The sequence below is a fragment of the Salvia splendens genome, chromosome 20 (assembly GCF_004379255.2).
Source record: "Salvia splendens isolate huo1 chromosome 20, SspV2, whole genome shotgun sequence".
NCBI classification, from domain to species: domain Eukaryota; kingdom Viridiplantae; phylum Streptophyta; class Magnoliopsida; order Lamiales; family Lamiaceae; genus Salvia; species Salvia splendens.
In genome coordinates this window covers 8,251,366-8,269,408 of record NC_056051.1, presented here as the reverse complement: position 1 = coordinate 8,269,408, position 18,043 = coordinate 8,251,366, and the positions used below count along the sequence as shown (strand labels likewise).

The following is an 18,043-nucleotide window of genomic DNA, read 5'->3' as shown; positions in this document are numbered from 1 at the left end:
AAGTAATATTACACTGCCTTCCAAATCTGAAATTACAAGTATTCCGGGTTTCCTTTAATTGTATTTGATTTATTTCCCGCGCTTAAGATGGAAACATCCATTAATTAATTAATGTCTGCTATAGACTTAATTAATTAACATATTTTGAATTCCAAGAGAGGACTTAGCAAGAAACTCTTATTTATTATTCATAGAGTAATCAAACTCCAACTAGCTAGGTTCCGAATAATAAAACCTCATTTCGAGCTCCTCTTGTGGATGTTATCAAACGAGACTCTCCTCGCGCACGTTTCAACATAATAGCAATCCTAGCACCTCTAGATAATGATCACCACTACCCAATATACCTGGATCGTTGGGTTACGAAAAACCCGCACCTTTGGTAAGTCACAGTAGTGGATACTCAATATCGTATGCTCAATGCTAACGTACATTGATTAAGAAATTAATTCTCAAGACCTCGTCTTTCAGTAGATAGCATAAAGACTCGTCTTGCTGTTAGATCCATTCAGTGTTATACCACACCAACGTCATCTTATTTCAATAAGGTTTAGAAATAATCGGACTGACATTGCAACCTTTCGCGATAGGTAGTCTAGGCCTATCTAGGTTGTGAAATTCTTATTTTTCTTTGTTTAGAACTGACCGTGTTACCTTAAATTGGACGACGCCCACAACCGGTCTTACTAAAACAAAGACTTAGACTTTGTTACGTTTGCTCATACATTTAAATATGCAATAAACAACCATTAAATGTAAAACATAACAACATTATGACAAAAATAATCTGTTGCATTTATTGGAAAATAACCATTAGAGTTTTACAGTATCCAATCACTCGAAAGGTGATTTCTAGTATACAAAACCCTAACAAACTACCCATTCTACTCTCATATCCAAACCGTCTCTCCCCTTTCATCTCACAAACCCTCACCTGCAATTCTCTCTTCCAAAAATTTCCGCCGTGATCCTCAGAAACCAACACCCATATTACCACCAGAAATCGTCGATTTAAGCCATGGGAAAAAAGAAATGGGCAAAGAAACAAACCGGAGAGAAAACCCCTTCAACCCGCAGGGAAGAAACCCCAGAATCGCATCCGCCATTGGGAGAGCGGCCGCCGAACCCGCAACCACAGGAGCCGATTCCTCAGGCTCCGCCGATGGTTTCTTTGAACGCACTGGCGGAGTTCCTCAGACAGCAGGACCCGAATAGAGATTGGGCGACTGCGTTGGCAGGTTTCAGCCAAGTCGGGGGTAAATCGAGCACAACCGGAGAAGCCCCGGCAGAAACTACAGCAGAACCGATCGTGCAGCCCACAGTACAGCCACCCACTTTCATTCAGATTTCCTCAGCAATTCCACCAGAAAGGGAATCTCCCTCGGCGACCACACTGCCAGAGCCCTCGGAACCCTCCCAAACTCCACAACAAAGTGACTCGATGGATATTGACCCCATCTCTGCCTACTACGATTCTGACCCAGGGTAACGGGAAGAGACAAGAAGAGAGGAGCAGAAGAGTCAAGAGAGAGGAGATGAACTAGAAAGAACGCCGGTAGCGGAGTCTACTCCTCAAGAAATGGCGAGGGAGTAGATAGATCTGAATGAAACCGCCAGGAAGCAAGGCCTCATGACTGATGAAGAGTTTGATGCGCTTCTGAACGAGGTAACTAGGATGGAAGATGCCACGATGGCTGAGGATCCAGACCTCGCATCAAGGGCAGTAGGAGAGGGTGGAGAAGCTAGTACGAGGAACGACCCAGAAGGCCCAGCCCATCAGCCAGAAGAAGGGGTGGAAGAGAGGCAAACCGGAGAACGAGTACCATGGTTAGTGACTCCCCAGCCAGACGCAAGGGAGAGTGATACGCATATTGATCAGGAGGAGACAATAGCAAGAACAGAGGTACCAAAGCCAGTGGCACCTCCAGTGATAAAACAGAAGGCCGTCAAGCGGAAGTTGGTATTGAGGGACGATCCCAAGGCAGTACGACCAAAACCGAAGAGAGTATCGCAGAGATGCCTAGGAAAATAGGCATCCAGCAAGACGAAGGCGAACACAGCAGCGGATCCAGTTGAAGTTTTAAGTGAAGAGGACAGGACTACTCCTACAAAACCTGGGGATGAGTCCTTACCGGCTACTAACCTGGAGGATGCCCAGAGGGAAGCTGAAGTGGTCTCACCAACGCGAGTGACCAGGGAGATGAGACTAAATAGGTGGCTGAGGGTCTGGACCTCACATCTGAGTCAGTAGGTCACGTCGAGCAAAGAGACAATCGTACACATATTCGCATCGAGACCCGCCCTACTGTCCAGGACAAGCCTTCAACACAAGCAGAGAAGAAACCGGAAGAGGACGAAGATAGAGATGGGGACAGGTACCAAGAAGAGAGAAAAAGGAAGAGGAAAGCCCCTGTTACAGGGAAACCAAGCAGCAAGAAGCAACGCACAGTGAACATAGGCATCTTCATCACAGACCCAGCTCAGAGAACCCCACCGCACCGTCAGGAGACAGACGACAGCGACTACGCTGCCAGTGAAGATTCGGACTCCGACAGTGATATCTCCCTGGAGGACGAGGAGTACAGAGAACAACAGCTTCCACTGAACCATCGGGAACTGGTACATCCCCCGGTGAAGAGATTGAAGTATAGACGCTGGACAGTGGACCTCACTGATGAGCTGGTGGAGGAGATGAAGCTATTCGACTCCAAAAAGCTACAAGATGCTTTCGATAACAAGGATGACGGGAGCAAGCAAGTTAAGTGTGGAAAGGTACTTCATTTCCCTTCCCTCGATGAGTTGGATGCCCGTGAACCTTTTCTATCTTATGTGCGTGCGTTAGGATTTGATTGATTATTGGAGAATGAGGATCCGAATATCCCTATTAGGCTAGCGAAGGAGTTTTTCACTACATTCAGATTTAGGGTCACGTCAGACTTGGATGGGGAGTCAATAAGCTTTAGGTTGTTTGGAGGTGAGATAAGCATGAGTTTGATTGAGTGGACAGTAAGATTGGGGATGTGTAGTCTGGAGGAGGCCATAGGGCCGGAGTGGAGAAGCAGGGAACGGGGAATTCCTCGCATGCACGTCGATTTTGAGCCACATGAGGTATGGGAAGAATTAACTCACCCGGCCGCTGGGCAGTTTTCATCCACTATCTCCTGCTCCATCCACTTCAACAACCCGATCTTACGCCTGGTACATCTCTACTTGGATTTCAACTAGCTGGGACAGTCGAATTCAGCCGTCCGAACATCGATGACAGAACTATACCTCCTTTGGTGCGCCAAGCGCGGGAGGAAAATACATCTGGGATTCTGGACAGCTTACCAGTGCCATCTCATTGCCACCCATCCTGCGAGAAACCTCTCCCTCTGCCATATCTTGGGAGCATTCGTAAGAATCAACATCATCATCTCGGAGGCTGAAGGCTTATCCCCCCTAACCATGGTGGACCCTCCTGGTTTGTTTGATACACCATTCTTTGTCCGAACGAATACTGTTTACATGAGGCAGGGAGTACCGCATTTCTACGCGATGGGGGAAGAAGCTATTCCGGCCGGGAGAGTTGCAGCGAGCCAGGGAACACAAGCTCAAACGCAGAGGCATGAGAGATTGGAGAAAGCAGTGGAAGAGCTAGCGGAGGAAAATCGGCAAGCTAGGGCGGAGTTGAATCGCCTGACAAGTGTAATGGAAGGAATTCTGATGGAGTTAGCGGCAGGGAATTTAGTACGAGGAGTTGGAACGAGTGGCCACGGAGGCCAGACTGATGAACCAAGAGTACCAGAGAAAAAAGTAGCTGAGACAGAAGAAGAAGCAGCAGAACAGGCAGAATCCGAGGGAAGCGAATCCAAATCCGAGAGAGAGGAGTCCGAAGAACCACCTGCACCAGCCCCTGCCCCGCGGAGGAGCAAGAGAAACATGTGACCACCACCCCACCTGGCCACTTAGTTTTCTTTTTCTTTTCAGTTTTAGTTTTCGTATTTTATTTGTTTTTCTAGTACTTTTAGGTAGTATAAACTGTGTTGTATGTGAGTACACCCTATTCATAACACTTAGACTATTCAATAGTCTAAGTGTGAGAAGTATGGGGTTTATTACTTTAATGCATGTGTTTGTGTTTATATTGTTTTCTTCTCGTGTGCATGTTAACTCACACTTAGCCTACTGCGTAGCCTAAGTGTGAGGAGTTTTTGTATATATGTGTTTGTTTTTGTCGAGCTCTGTTTAGGTTTAAAACTCTCCCACTCAGCCTATTGCATAGTCTAAGTGTAAGAAGTTTTTAGTATAAGCATGTGTTTTCTTGTTTGGTATGTCTGTGTGTCAGTCATACTAGCCATTACCTTTTCCACTTCACAGCCTTATCTGAGGGCAGACACTTGTGAAGTGGGAGGGGGGATGCAATGGCCAGTATGACATATGTGTATATTGTAGTCTGTGTTTAGTGCTTGTGTTAGTGTATTTCTAGGTCTAGTTTTCTTTTATACGTGTTGATTAGGCTTAAAACTCAACTGTCTCGAGCTGACGGTGAGGGGGATTGAAGGAGATAAGACATGCTGGAAAATGGAAACCACCCCCCTTAGTATATCATAGTCAGTATAGATGATGAGAGTATGAGAGAAAAGCCCATCTTTAGAGCCAAACACAAAAGCCCTCTTTAAATGTGAGTTAAAATCCTAAAGTGGAACCACTTTCCACCAATTCAGAAAAAAAAAGAGTGGCTACCACAAGATGCCTAGGGTAAAGTGACCGCATGTAGCAAGACCTGAAGGCTGTAGGAAACCCACCCCCCCTTAAAAAACCATCTTTAGAACCTTTTTTCTAGCCATATCTACACCCATATATAACCCCCTAGCCACTGGGACACTGTGTGTGCGAGGGATAAGGCAAATAGGCAACTGGCCAGAATGACATACAAGAAGAAGACCAATTGGAGAAAAAAGGAAGAGGCCAGGAGAAAAACGACCAGGGAGTCATTCCAGGTCCACAAAGATAAGAAGGAATAAGGGTGGCAAAGCCACAGAAGAGAAGGAGAAAAATGTGAAGAAAATGGTCGAAAACACTTGACCACACAAAAAAGATAAGAAGGAATAAGGGTGGCGAAGCCACAAGATGCTACTGACCAGTTGGAGACCAATATCAGAAAATGTCCAGCCAAGAGAAGTAACAGCCGAAGACTCAAATGCACACAGTTCTCCCACATCAAAATAAGTAGTAGTTTTGAGCCTTAGAGCTTTAGGAACATCCACCCCAAACGCTACAAACCAATAGCCCCGTTACAAGCCTTAAAGACCTTCAGGAGCTGCACGTGAAATCCGAGTCCAAAGCATCTGTGGTTCAGCGCTATGAGAGAATACAGTCCTAACATCCCCGGTGAGGAATGAGTGACTGAGAGAATCTGGTGTTAGGCCGCGAGTTTTGGTGATCTTGACGAGCAGATGTACTGACTGGGAAGGAAAAAGGGGGCGACGGAAGTTTAAGGCGGTCTAAGGCCAGATTGTACCTGATCCCAAGGGGAGGGATGGTTGAAAATATAGCCCGATTAATGTGTTTAAGTGTTTCTTTTGTCTTTTATGTGTGTTTGTCTTTTTTTATGTGTTTTTCTTTGCGTCATAGTTTAGAGTCTAGGTTAGAATAGAGTCGGTCAGGGGTGTAACCAGGCTAGAATTCGACTTATTTCTTTTTGTTTGTTCTTCACGCTTGAGGACAAGCATGTGGTAAGTGTGAGCAGTTTGATAAGTCGTATTCTAGGCCTTGGTTACTGGTCAGTATAACGTGCATAATTGGAATATATCTACAAAATAGTTGCTAAAGTGTGCAGGGAAAGTGTTTTAGTCAGTATGGAAAGGCTCGGACAACTCAGGTGAAAAGGGCATCAGAATGTTGCTATACTGACCAGTATGCATGCCAAAAAAGGCTCGAGATGGAGAAGAAGGATTGCTGGGAAGATCAGCCACAAGTAAGGGCAAAAGGGTCATTTCGCGAGGAGAGTCTTCCCTAAAAATCAAGGGCAGGCCTCCCTATAAAAGGAAGCCACTTGGAGAGAGTAGGGGGAATGAAGAATCAACCTTCACACTTAGTTAGAATTCTCTCTCGGTAGATAAGTTCCTACAGCCTCGTCCTTCATATTCTCGTTCCTCGCCACAGCCATGGTCACCTGAGTTCCATCAGTCTGCCGGAGATCCACGAGGTGGGCTTCTTTTCTTTTAGAAATGTGTTTTATGTGAATACATGAATATTTTGAATGAGTTGTCATGCCTAGTTTTGATTTATGATTGCCTATCTGTTGGCTATGCCCAACCAGTTAAATCGAATTCGGGGTCCCAGTAGGGCCGCAAACCCTACTCGGACTAGTGTACACATAGGGACCGTGAGCTAGCGCCAGCGTTGGCTGGTCCAGTGACCGTTGTGGAATGTGGCCACATTCCCGGTTAACACAGATCAAATATGGTATTTCATGAGAAGTTTTATGACTGCAGTCTACTTTCAGAAAGAAATAAACAGTTTTAGTGACCGAGAATTGTTTTCAGAAAAACCCCGTTTCACTCAAGTTGGCTGACAACTAAAAGAGAAATATTTTCAGCATGAGCCCTCTGAGTATACCAAGTACTCAGCCCTGCATATTGTTTTCTTAATGTGCAGGTTGATCGTTGTCGAAGCGGAGGAGGTGTTGGGAAAGAAAATAAAATAAGAAGTAAGGTAGCTGATGTAGTATGTCTTCACACATATTACATCGTCTTGGTACACTTCCGCTACAAGATCTAGAATTTGCTTTAGAAAAGACTATGCACCCAGAAATCACTCTGATTCGATATGGTTGTACCCTTTTTCACATTGAGACAATGTTTCCCTTGAATTAAGTATTATTCATGATGAGTTTGAGACAATTTAGTAAGTTTAGTGGCGAAATAACTACGCTTTCTTTGACTAGGGAGTTGTGGTCGTGACAACATGACTAACTAATATCGATTTGAATTTGAGCTAGTACAAAGTTTAACATAAACTCGACCTAGGATAAAAGGCATACTTTTATGTTGGTGCACAAAATCAGAATTTGGTCATACTCCATCCGTCCCACTTCAAGTGATCAACTTTACATTTTGGATTGTCCCATCTCAAGTGATTGATTTCCTTGTTTAGCTTAAAACAAAACTTCAACCATCTCTTACTTTATTCCTTCTCTCTTACTTTATTCTTTCTTTCTTATTTTATTATCTCTTTATCTCTCTTAGTTTTTCCTCTCTCATACTTACTCTCTCCACTTTAACTCAATACATATCATTTTCTTAATTCCCGTGCCGAAAAGAAATCCATCACAAGAGATGGGACGGAGGGAGTATTAATTTAAGTTTACTACTAGTTTACATGTTTACATCCTAGGATTTAGGGTTCTTAAATTTTTTTCTGCCCACACTGATAAACTGCGCTGATTGGTGGAATAGAGATTTTAGTTACAACAATCGAATGGGCTACACATGAAATTCTCATGAAATTGTGGATATATGAGAGGGCCAAGCAAGAGCTAGACACAGTTACAACAATCGAATGGGTTATACAAGAAACGATTATGCATTAATTTTGGCGGACACCCAAAACGACAAAAGGTGCACTCTTTTGTAGGAGGCATCATACCTCCATACCAGACTAATGATGCCTAGTGTTATTTCTCTTGTAGACATTTTCTTAAACAATTGTGTGCGCGAACTTATTACACAGTTTTTGGCGTCTTCCCTTACTTGCCATTTCCTACCTAGGAGTATGTTATGGTGACACCAGTCTTAAAGTGACAACTTGACAATAACGTACCATGCAATAGCGATACATAGGCAAGCAACTCGACATACAATTCTAAGCAATATGTGATACGAAATCAGAGCACTATGGTGACACCATAATTAAAATGACAATCGAGGCAAACAATCTGATATACATATGCAAGCAATCTGTGGTTCATAGGCAAGTAATTCGATATATGATTCCAAACAATCTGCAATACGAAATTAGAGATAATCAAGCAATTTGCGATGCATAATTAAGCAAGTCTGCCACGTGACAGATTAAGATTGAATTTGCTCCTAAATTTAAGGATCTTCATTGGTGGTATGCTTTCATTTTAAATGTGATTGTCATTTTAATATAATCCTTCCAACGTATCTTTAATGAATTCTTGTTGCTTGATCAATAAAAGTTTTCTATATATAATAGCTGGCGTAGAAAAACATAGCAGTATTCCTTTTCTTTTTAAATGGATTAATAATTTGAAACATTATGAAGTGTCGGGGTTCGGACTTACACTGAAAAAGTACAAAGATGCTTACTCTCCTGGGAGTGGTTCCACCTACTCATTTAATTAAATTCTAATTATGAATAATAATTAAATCAACTTTTAAAAAACTTATAGTTAAGAGTAATAATCTTTAATCAAAACTCTAGCTACCCCAAAAGTAAAATATTACTCCTGTTATATAAAATCGTATGACTAGTACAGGATGGAAATTGTTTGAACTTTTGCCATTAATTTTAGTTGGACTTAGTGTACACGCAGCATAGTTAGTTATTAAATAACTTTAATTGAAACAACCAAAAGTATTATATATTTAACATGAATGTTAACTAAACACGACTTTTACCAAATGCAGGATTAAAAACCGTATGGGAGACTAATATTTAATGTGTTTGTTAAAAAATCTACTACTACAAGCCAAACATACTTTTCAACAATCCAACCATGTTAGTGCAGAAAAAGTTATACATTTCACACACTTTTGCAATACAATGCATGTTGACAAAAATTATACTCCTAATAGTTGATTACATCATACTAAGTTCCACTAACACAAAGCATGGGATGTATTACATCATACTCCTATTACAAAAGGACTACGACAAATTAAATGTTAGTGCATCAGTCCACGTCTATGCTCGTGACAAATTTTATCTCATTATCATATATGTATAAACAAATTAATTATAAAAACAAAGAAAGAAGGTCGAAGTTGAACATGTTATAAAGTAGCTTTCAAGCTTCACCTATATATAGGTACAATTTTCACCTTCAAACAACAAATTCCACAGCCAAATGGATAGTTCTTGGATTCTTTTTGCCTTACTTATATGCAGTTGCAGTAGCCTTTGTCTCCAAAATACTCCGAACCAAACCAAACCAAACCAAACCAAACCGAAAAACCCCACCAGGTCCAAAACCATGGCCTATCATAGGCAATTTGAACTTTTTGGCCCAATCCCACATCAATCTTTTCACCACTTATCCCAAAAATACGGCAAAATTATGCAACTCAAGTTTGGAAAATATCCAGTCGTGGTTGCATCATCACCCGAGATGGCCAAACAGTTCCTGAGGGTGCATGACGCGAGCTTCGCCTCACCCTCGCTTGCAGCTGGCAAATACACCAGCTACAACTACAGGGACCTAGTATGGGCCCCACATGGCCCATACTAGCGCCGGACTCGGAGGATTTACTCCTATGAAGTCTTCAACCCTAAGAAGCTCGAGCTCTATGAGCAAGTACGTGTTGCTGAGAGGCAATATTTCTATTCAAACATACGGGCCCTAGCTGGCAAGCCTGTCGTGCTGAAAGACCACTTGTCGCACTATAGTTTGTCCACAGTGTGGAAGATGCTTTCAAGAGATGAGTATTTTAGTGAGGGAAATGCTGTTTTAAATATGGATGAATTGCATGAGATGGTTGATGAGTGGTTTCTGCTTTCTGGAGTTCTTAACATTGGAGATTGGATTCCATGGCTGAGTCCATTTGATTTGCAAGGATATGTCAAGAAAATGAAGGCTTTGAACAAGAAAATGGACAAGTTTTATGACTGTGTTATTGATGATCATTTAGCTAGAAGAGTTGAGAAAGACGAAGTTGCCCCGATGGATTTTGTGGATACTCTGTAGCAAATAGCTAAGGATGGTAATAAGGTTGAAGTTGAGCTCACAAGGGATTGTGTCAAGGCATTGATACAAGTACAATAATTTTGATTTTATTAACTTTGCCTTTTTTTAATTTACAAAATGTTTTGTATAATTGTAGAATTTGATAGTGGGGTCCATGGATACGTCCGCCACAACGATCAAATGGGCTGTACACGAAATTCTCGGGCAACCACGGATAATTGAGAAGGCAAAAGCAGAGCTGGACAAAGTGATCGGAAGGGACAGATGGGTGGAAGAGGGCGACATCTCTCGATTGCCCTATTTGGATGCCATTGTGACAGAGACATTTCGGCTCCACCTGGTGGGCACGATGTTAGCCCCCCATTACGCGATGCAAGACAGCAACGTTGCATGCTACGATATATCAAAGGGGACGACTATCTTTGTCAGCGTGTGGAGCATAGGTAGGGACCCTGGGGCATTGGACTCCCCAGATGAGTTCTTGCCTGAGAGGTTTCTAGGAAAGGAAACAGATGTGTCGGGCAGCAATTTCGCATTGCTCCCTTTTGGCTCGGGCAAGCGGGTATGCCCCGGGTATAACCTTGGACTTAAGGTTGTACGAACAATGTTGGCTAATTTGTTGCATGGGTTTGACCTCAAATTGGTTAACGACATGAGGCCGGAAGATGTGTCTCTCGAAGAGGAGTACGGACTTAGCACACATCCTAAACATTGACTTTCCCTCCTCAGGGCACCCGCAACGCGTTACGCGGGTGTCCCGCGTTACGCGGGTGTCCCGCGTTCCATCATGGAGGGACGGGACGGCGGCGCGACGCGTTGCGGCGCCCCATCTCGTCCCCAGCCCGTCCCAATCCCGTCCCGAGTCCCGTCACGGCGTGACGAGTCGTCTCGCCACGCGCCGAGGCGACTGGGCGAGCATGTACAACACATTGGGTGGTTCCGGTTCGTCGACGCCGGGCACCTAGGGTTCGTCGACGCCGGGGGGTACAAACCACCCAATTTTGACGTGGATGCATTCGCCCATCCCTCTGCTCCGCGGTATTCGCAGGGATTATCCCATATTCGAGAGGATTATTCCGTTAAATCCACTCCGGGAGGAGGCTAAGGCGGTGGAGGAGGCCGAGGCAGTGGAAGCTCCAGGGCAGAGGCGGAGGCGGGCGAGGAGGAGGATCTAGGCCGACATCCGTACAGCAGCAAAGAAACGATGGCGGTGTACAACGCCTGGATCCGTGTTTCATACGATCCCATCGTCGGGAATCAACAAAGTCGGAAGTGTTTCTGGGAAAAGGTCTCCGCGGCCTACCACCAGATTAAGCCGAAGGGGTCCCGCCGCCGAAATATAAGATGCTTCGCGCAGAGAAGTCAAAAGATTCTGCGGCATCTACACGAATGAAACGGCTCAGTACCAAAGCGGATCCACGGGCGCCGACATTCTGAGGTCTCTTTGCGCGTCTACCACGACGACACCGGCATACAATTCAAATTTGTTGATGTTTGGCAGGTCGTCAAGGATGAGGAAAGGTGGGTCGGTGGTGTCCGCTCCAGCTCGGGCTCAACCTCCAAGCGCACGAAGCACACGGCGAGTGGCCAATACTCGTGTGGTGACGGCGGTGAGGGCAGCGGCTCACAAGAGGGTGCCTCGCAGGAGGTTGAGGGCACGGCCGGCGATGCTGGGGGATCCTCCCATGGGTGCCGTCGGCCGCAAGGGACCAAGGCGGCGAAGGCAGCTAGAGCGAGGAAGGGCCGAGGCGAATCAAGCCTGCCTGGCTCGGGGGGGAGGCTCGAACTCCCTTATGGCCATGTACATCACCGCCACAATGGCGGACACTTCCTGCTTTACGCTCGCCCAGTACCAAGCCTGGTGGAACGGAATTGTCTTTATGGCAACACAACTTGGCCTTCCGCCTCCTACCTGCTTTAGTGCACCTCCACCGCCTTTAGAGGATGATTCGCCGGCGAATTAGTTTTTTTATTTTCTATAAAATTGTATTTTAAATTATGTCACGTTTATTTTTTTAGGGTTTTAATTGTGTGTTTTTTTAATTTTTTATTTTTTAAGTTGTATTTTTATTTTATGTTGTAATTTTATTTTATTGTTAATGAAGTGTGTTTTTTATTAATTGAATTTGTTGGAAAAAAAATAAAAAAAATTGAATGAATAGTAATTTAAGAGACGGAGGGTTGCAGGTTCCGTCCCTTAGTTAAGGGAAGGAGTAAAAAAGTACAGTGGGGCCCGCAAATAGTGTTTTAAGGGACGATATAGTGACAGCGTTGTGGATGGCCTCATGGGACCTACCTTCCCATCACATCTTTATTAAATTATACTATGTTATTTCTTGATGATTGTATAAAATGGTCTAGTTGGTGCATGGACGAGTTCGTAACTAAGTTTATAGAACTTAGTTTTTGTGATTTGAGCGCTAGCTATCTTTATATATGTAATGAATAAAATTGCTTAATATACATCTTGTTTTATTTCTGTTTGTATATGTAATCATTGATTATACTAACACTAGATGACACAAAAAAAGTAAGGTGAAAACTAACTAGAGTAAAAGTCATTTTTGGTCCTAAACATATGGCGATTTTTTTTATTTTGGTCCAAAACATTATCTTTTGAATTATTCGGTACTTCACATTTGAAATCGGATCACATTTAGTCTGAAATGGACGGAACTGTTAAAATTTAACATCGCCTCCGACCCCGCCGCCCTCCTCGCCCTCCGCGCCGCCGTGGGTGGCTGCGTCCTCCTCTGGAACCTCTCCAGCCTCACCCCCTGCGCCTAGCCTGGCGTCAACTGTTCCCCCGACAACTCCTCCGTCATCGAGCTCCACTTCCCCGGAATGGGCCTCTCCGGCGAGCTCCCCCCCAAATCCTTCTCCAACATGACCAATCTGCAGACTCTCAGCCTCCGCTACAACGCCCTCTTCGGCCCCCTCCCGCCCGACCTCTTCACCTCCCCGCAATCTCTACTTGCAGCACAATTTCTTCACCGGTGAGCTTCCCCAAACCCTCTTCTCCCTCACCTCGCTGGTGCGGCTCAATCTAGCGGAGAACAACTTCTCCGGCCCGATTTCGCCGGGTTTCGCCAATTTGACCCGGTTAGGAACTCTCTATTTGCAGAAAAACCGCTTCTCAGGCCTGATCCCCGCCCTAGATCTGCCTGCCCTAGTTCAATTCGACGTTTCAAGCAATAACCTAACCGGCTCAATCCCCAATTCCCTTTCGAAAAACCCTAAATCCTCCTTCCACGGCAATTCGCTCTGCGGCGAGCCTCTCAATTCGTGCGGAAACGCTAATCCGAAGAAGAAAAAGCTCTCCGCCGGAGCGATTGCCAGCATTGTGATCGCCTCCGTCGTCGCGGTTTTCGTTGACCGTTAAATTTTAACAGTTCCGTCCATTTCGGACTAAATGTGATCCGATTTCAAATGTGAGGAACCGAATAATTCAAAAGATAATGTTTTGGACCAAAATTAAAAAATCGTCATATGTTTTGTTTAGGACCAAAAATGACCTTTAGTCAACTAACTACTCCCTTATGAACTTATCTCATTACACATTTTCTTAGAGCAATGTATTTGGGAGTTGAAAAATGTACTAATATAGCGTTAGAAATATAAAGTTAGAATTATATAAGTAATAAAAGTGTCTTAAAAACAAAATATTAACTACTCCCTTATGAACTTATCTCATTACACATTTTCTTAGAGCAATGTATTTAGGAGTTGAAAAATGTACTAATATAGCGTTAGAAATATAAAGTTAAAATTATATAAGTAATAAAAGTGTCTTAAAAACAAAATATTTTAGACCATGTAAAGATGACTTTAGAAAAAATAATAAGTGCCAGGAATAACGAGAATAAAGTAAATACTATAAATGTACATATTAAGAATGGTATTCATTTTTCTGAAGCCCAATTTCAAGAAAATTATGGGCCATCTTGGGCCAATATCACTGGGCTTTAGTGACAACTATGGTTACCCAAAAACGGCCTAACATACAAAGAAACCATTGTGAATTCATATCTTAGTACTATTGCTTTTAAAGCTAAATAATTCTCCCTCTTTCCTCCATTAAGCCCATTTCTCCCCTTTAGTTCGTCCCCAAATAAAAGTTCTATTCATTTTTATTAACAAAAAAAAAACATCACATTCCACTCACATTTTTTATTTTTATTATTGTAAAAAACAAATGTATATAATTGATATTCGCATTTCATTATTTTTTCACTACTTTTCCTAACATTTCTCAAAATTCACTTCGAAAAGTACTAAGACTCAAAATGAGGAATAAGTATTTAACTAATAGTATTCACTATTTTTGTCTATATAGGAACTGGTAATCATTATTTTAGGATCCGCCCAATTATAATAAAAACTTTAAATAATTTATTGTGCTAAATCTCTATCTTATTACGGAGTATTTGTTTCTGCCCAGTGTATTAATTAATTAATTTCCATGCAACAACGGTCAAAGAAAATTCACAAATGATGTAATGAAGCAAAATTAATTTATTCTCAATTAAATGTAACAGAAAAATAAAATAAAAATAAACATTGTTCCGTACTCCCTCCGTCCCTCATTTTAGTCCACTTTTGTCATTTTTTATTCGTCCCATATTTATTGTCCACTTTCACTTTTTACAACACATCTAAGGCTTAAAATAAATCAAGAAAAGAAATCTTACAACAAAGAAACCATCTTTCAAAATTTCACTCATTTTCACAGAATTTATTGCAGATTTTTAGAACAGGACTGTTAGGCTTGTTGTGAGGAAACTCTACCTAGGATAGTATATGTGTATGACCACGCTGCAAGTTACGTTGTAGATCAATAAAGGAACTATATATAGAGTTTAGAGTTTAGGTACAACACAAACTAGTTAGTGTATCTGTACATCACACAAGCCTAGTTAGTCTATTTGTCATTTTTCCACATGTTCACATCCTTAACCAGCACTTCAACAACGTATAAAATACAGTTTAATTAGCAAGTTTCTTTCAACAAATACTTTTTCATTAAAAATGGAGAGTAGTTCATGGATACTAATAGCCCTAGTTTCTTCACTTGCAATAGCATTCATCTCAAAATTCATCAGAATCCAACCAAAGACAAAGCTCCCACCAGGTCCAAAACCATGGCCTATAATTGGCAATTTGAACCTTCTTGGCTCACTCACTCCCACATCAATCCCTTCACAATTTGTCCCAAAAATACGGCGAAATAATGCTACTTAAATTCGGAAAGTTCCCAGTTGTGGTAGCATCATCACCCAATATGGCCAAGCAGTTCCTCAAGGTGCATGATGAAGTCTTCGCCTCCCATTTTCGCTCATAAATGCCTCGGCTACAACAACTTAGACGTATCATCTGCTCCCTATGGCCCACAGTGGCGAGGAAAGCGTAAAATAATGATGTCTGAGTTGTTGAGTACAAAGAAGCTAAAAAATTGGGAGCTAATTCGCGCTGAGGAGAGGCGTTGTTTCCTCTCACGTCTCAAATCCTAGTCAGGGAAGCCAGTTGTGCTCATAGAGCATCTAACATGTTACACGCTGTCAACAATGTGTAGAATGGTTATGACTGATAATTATTTTGGCGAATCACCAAACGAGATGAACTCAGTTGTAGAAAAATTTGATTTGCCAGAGATGATGCATGAGTTGTCTGTGCTCATTGGAGTGTTCAACATTGGAGATTGGATACCGTGGCTCGCCTCCCTTGATCTGCAGGGATATGTTAAGAGGATCAAGGCGTTATGTGTGAAACAAGACAGTTTTCTGGACTATGTCATTGATGATCACTTAGCTAAGAGGGCTGCTGGAAAAGATGATGCACACGAAGATTTTGTTGATGCTTTGCTACAGATAGCAGATGATCCTAATGCTGAAGTTCAGATCACAAGGGACTCTATCAAAGGATTGTTAGTGGTATCATTACTTCACCTTTAGTTACATACCAACCATCGTTGTTTCTTTTTGAAATTACACATGACTAACTAATATCGATTTGAATATTAGCTAGTACTCCCTCCGTTCCATTAGTGTTGGCACATTTCATTTTTAGACTCGTTTTGGAAAAAATATAATAAATAGTTAAAGTACTTTATTCTATCTCCACTTTAACTATTTATTAACATTTTTTCAAGACGATTGTGAAAAAGAAATGTGCCAACATTGATGGAGATAAAAGGAGTACAAAATTTGACCTAAGTCCGACCTCGGATAAAAGGCATACTTTTAAGTTGGTGCGAACAAATTTTAGGTTAGTGCACAAAATCAGAATTTGGTCATATAACTAAAGTGAAGTACTCCCTCCGTCCCACAAAGATTATCTCACTTTGACCTGACACGGGTTTTAAGAAATGTAATGAAAAGTGGGTTGAAAAAGTTAGTGGAATGTGGGTCATACTTTTATATATTAGTTTTATAATAAAATGTGAGTATGAATGAGTTAGTGGAATATGAGGTCCACTACAAAAAATGGTAAAAAGTGAAATGAGACAAATTTTGTGGGACGGACGGAAATGGAAAAATGGGACAATCTTTGTGGGACAGAGGGAGTAATATACAACCTATTACTGGATTTAGGGTTCTTAAATATTTTGTGCCCACGATGACAGAATACCCTGATTGGTGGAGCAGAGACTTCAGTTACAGCAATCGAATGGGCTATACATGAAATTCTCAGACAACCGCGGATATATGAAGGGGCCAAGCAAGAGCTGGACACAGTGATTGGAAGGGATAGATGGGTGGAGGAGAATGACTTCACACAATTGCCATACATGGATGCCATAATCATGGAGACATTCCGCTTGCATCCGGTTCTTCCATTATTAGGTCCACATTGCGCGACAAAGGATTGCAAGGTTGCAGGTATGAGATGGAGTTAATTATGTTTTGTGTCACCAACTTATGTTTTTTTAGTGGTGGAAAATCGCGCGGATTAGGTCAATATCGGATCAACCTAATTACGACCCAACCTATTAAGGCCTAACCTGAACCTGACACATGTGTACACAAAAAATATTGTAGGGTACAATATACCAAAAGGCACGACCGTCCTCATAAATACATGGAGCATAGGCAGGGACGTGAACTCATGGGATGAAGCCGAGGTGTTCTTGCCAGACAGATTTTTAGGGCAACATATGGAGACGACGGATGATAACTTTTCTTTGTTGCCATTTGGATCGGGGAGGAGGATGTGCCCGGCATACAAGCTTGGACTGAAGATTTTTCAAACAGCACTGGCTAATTTGTTGCATGGATTTGAATTGCATTTGGACGAGGGCACGAGGGCTGAAGATATATGCATGGAGGAAAATTTTGGACTTACCACAAATCCTAAACATCCTCTTTCCATAGTCATGAAACCTACCCTTCCTGCCCACCTCTACTAAATTAAGTTCAATTTCTAAGTAGTTTTATTAAGAACTTAAGATAATATGGACTATATTACATTACAGTTAATAATGTTTGTTCAGTCCTATGAAATATTGTCAGCTGACGAATTAGTTTAATAGTTTAATGATTGATATGATAGATGAACGAGCAAATGTATCTTCATTATTAGAATTTCTACAATCTTATAGATTTGATTCAAGTAAAATAATCTCAACTGATAAGAGTTATCAATGCTTTGGGATAATCTCAAAAATCTCTACTAGAAAATTAGTCTTTTATGACACTTGAAACTGTCACTTGAAATATGTTATTGTGTCACTTTATCTCTAATACTTGTTGATGCAAGTGTTATAGAAAGTGTAGTAAATGAGTATAGGGTTGCGTTAGTGTGCTAACTATTTTACAGTAATAACTAATAACTCTCAATCATGTGTATTAAAATTATCAACACAAAGACATAATTACATCAATACAACATGTAAATTTAAATATCAACACAAAGACATAAGTTTATCAACACAAGAAGATTGATAAATTTATGTCTTTGTGTTGATATTTTTAACATACAAAATTGATATTTAGTTATTAGTTGTTACTGTAAAAAGTTAGTATTTGATCACATACCTCTATAAAGATAGAGCATCTTTTACTTCAACTAAAATAGTGATGAATAACTACCCGTAGCATCACTAGAAAATGTCTTAGGATGTTGTCTATC

The 18,043-nt window shown here is 41.8% G+C and overlaps 2 pseudogenes; both read left to right on the top strand.

Moving 5' to 3' along the window:
• Positions 1 to 9,079: 9,079 nt before the first annotated feature.
• LOC121781422 lies at positions 9,080 to 13,298 on the top strand (annotated as a pseudogene).
• Positions 13,299 to 14,944: 1,646 nt separating this feature from the next.
• Positions 14,945 to 17,532, top strand: LOC121781796 (annotated as a pseudogene).
• Positions 17,533 to 18,043: the final 511 nt, after the last annotated feature.